Source organism: Rhyacophila brunnea, unplaced genomic scaffold, assembly GCF_057557595.1.
Source record: "Rhyacophila brunnea isolate RB1 unplaced genomic scaffold, BYU_Rbru_1.0 scaffold_51, whole genome shotgun sequence".
NCBI classification, from domain to species: Eukaryota; Metazoa; Arthropoda; class Insecta; order Trichoptera; family Rhyacophilidae; genus Rhyacophila; species Rhyacophila brunnea.
The window spans coordinates 990,416-993,530 of NW_028233182.1; the positions used below are offsets into that span (position 1 = coordinate 990,416).

Here is a 3,115-nt window from a genome sequence, read left to right on the forward strand (position 1 = left end):
TACTTAGTGAGTATATATCATCATTTATTCCAAGTTATTAATTTATAGAGATAAAAGATAAAATTTTCATATGCGTAGTAGTTTTTCAAACTAAACAGATTGTGAATTATTTTTAATTAGAATTGTATAAATTTATTTTTGATATAAATTACCATTGGACTATTTATAAATCCAAGGTTCTTATTCTCAACAAATCCACGCAATGATAATTTATTTATTTTAGGGCTAAATTATTTGTTTTTATTTTAGTTTTTGCTCTCAAGCATAACTTGCTTGATCTCTCTTGCGCACAGTCTATAGATACGTTCGGCTTACATCTTCTTTTTGAAGTCTTCTTCAATACCTTATCACCGTCCAAGACTTATTATTCAAGGGGTTTTCTCAACTCCAAGCTTTGTATATATGCCACAATCTGTATACCTGCTTCGAGTTCTTTCAGATATCTTATACGAAATCCGCGCAATGAAAAAAGTAAATTAAAATAAAAACTCCTAAATATAAAAAAAAAGTCATCACAATTTATCAAATTGTATTTTAGAAATATATATTTTATATTTTATTCTTGTCGTTTGCTTTCTTGAACAAAGTACAGAAAAGGCTAGCATTTTTTATCCATAATTTTTTTTACAGTTTTGGAAGCAATATAATTCAAAACTATTTTTGTTAAGCTAATATTTTTTCAATGTAATAAACTGGTTTTAATAAATAATTTTTTTGAATCTAGCTAGAAATTCCAGAGCTATGCAAATATATATTTCTTAATATTATTATAGAAATAAAATTCATAAAGACATCCACAAAATATACTTATTCAACATCATTAAAATAATAAAGATTAAAATATTCCCAAATAGTTTAAATTTAGATTAATTACAACAATTAATTCTTTTTATGACTTATTGTGTATTTTAAAGCATTAAAAATATCATGCTGATTTTAAAATTTTGAGATTGCATCACTAGTATCTTTATTAAAAAATGGTATGAGTCAATTATATGATCATGGGAATTTTTATTTTAGAAGAAAAGTATAAGAATTGAGGGAAAATACAATTAAGAAAGAAATTTACAAATGAAGGAAGATTTTCCTCTAAAAGAGATATATTTTTGCTAAGTAAGTTTAAACCTTTTCCTCCGTTTTTATATTTATTTGATGATGGGTTAAGTTTCTTTTTATCAATTTTATCTATTGAGACGTAGTCAGCCCATTGGGATCATTGCACAACACCTTGATACATCTTTTGACACCTTCCCTGATCTATCTTCATCAATTGCTCTTCTTCTCTCAAATGTGATGAGTTCAAGTGTCTTGAATTTAGTTGTTTAAATTAATAATTTTACATAGAATTAATTCAATATTATTTTTAGTTTTAGCTCTGTAATATTTTAATTTTCAGTTGTTGAATTTAATAATTTTACATAAAGCCTTAATTCAATATTAATTTAGTTTTAGCTTTGTAACATTTTTATATTCAGTTGTTTTATTTTATAATTTTACCAACTGTCTTTTTTCCATATTATTTTTAGTTTTAGATCTGTAACATTTTAATTTTCAGTTGTTTTATTTTATAATCTTACCAACAGTCCTTTTCACTGCTATTTTAAGTTTTAGCTCTTCTCTACTGTAAAATTTAGATATATCCTTTAAATCCATTTTTTTAACCGCCCCTCCATAAATGAGTTGCAGGAAATATGAAGCGCCCCGTCACGGTTCCCTCGCCTATTGCCCACGAAAGCGAGCAAGTTCAACAAAGCAATCACCAGGTGCATTCCCACGTGATGACTCAAATAAGAAACCCCACATCACAGCATTCTTTGCCTACAAAGTCGGCATGTCTCACGTAATCCGAATGACCGAGCGAGCCCGACCAAACGAGAAGAGACAAAAAGCCACTCAACGAGATGTCTTCGATGCAGTTACTTTTCTTGAAGCACCACCAATGGTGATATTTGGAGTAGCAGGATATAAAAATACGATCAATGGACTAAAGCGAAGTGTAGTAGTGTTTGCAGAGCATGTTGGAGAAGGTGTTATCCGGAGATACAACAAGAACTTTTACCATAACAAGAACAGTGCCGTACTTGAAAAGTTTACATCGCGCCATTCTGATGCAACTTTAATAAATAGTGACATTGAAGAGTTAAAGAAGAGTGATTTGATACGAGTGTATGTTCATTCTCAGTGTGACAGGATCAAGGCATTAAAAACGAAGAAATCACATGTTATGGAAGTACAGGTAAATGGTGGATCAAGTATTGAAGAAAAGGTAGAATGGGCACTGTCTCATCTTGAAAAAGAAGTTCCAGTCAGTCAAGTCTTTGACGAACAGGAATGTATTGACACGATTGGAGTAACCAAAGGAAAAGGCTTCCAAGGATGTACCAAAAGATTTGGGACGAGAATATTACCACGAAAGACCAATAAAGGGTTAAGAAAAGTAGCTTGCATTGGAGCATGGCATCCAAGTCGAGTTATGTGGACGGTTCCTAGGGCTGGGCAAATGGGATACCATAGAAGAACTGAGCTGAACAAGAGAATATATAAGATTGGTAATGGAAAAGATATTTCAAAGACAGAATTCGATATTACTCCAAAAACTGTTAATCCTGTTGGAGGATTTTTACATTATGGAAATATTAATAATGAGTATTTGATGGTTAAGGGAAGTATTAGTGGCCCAAGAAAAAGAGTCGTTACACTCAGAAAAAGTTTATTTAATAAGTTTAGCTCGAAAAATACAGAAGATATCAATGTTAAATTTATTGATACCTCCTCTAAGCTTGGAAGTGGAAGATTCCAGACTATTGAAGAAAAAAGAGCGTTCTTTGGTATTACTAAGAAAAGAGTTACCGAAATTGCTGAGCAATAAATAAAATTTATTTAAGCTTAAATAATTTATATGTTTATTTTGTAATACCGCAAAATTTATTGTGACTGATATTCAATAAAAAGATTTATTAAGCTTAAAATATTTATAAATAATTATTTTGTAATACCGCAAAATTTATTGAGTCTGATATTTAAAAAAAAGATTTATTAAGCTTAAAATATTTTTAAAATAATCCTATTATGAGTAAATCATCATTCTTTCCGCACAGGCAATAGGATTGAAGAA

At 29.7% G+C, this 3,115-nt stretch overlaps 1 pseudogene; it reads left to right on the plus strand.

Moving 5' to 3' along the window:
• The first annotated feature begins 1,675 nt into the window (after positions 1–1,675).
• On the plus strand, positions 1,676–2,869 carry LOC147065827 (uncharacterized; annotated as a pseudogene).
• The last annotated feature ends 246 nt before the right edge of the window (positions 2,870–3,115 follow it).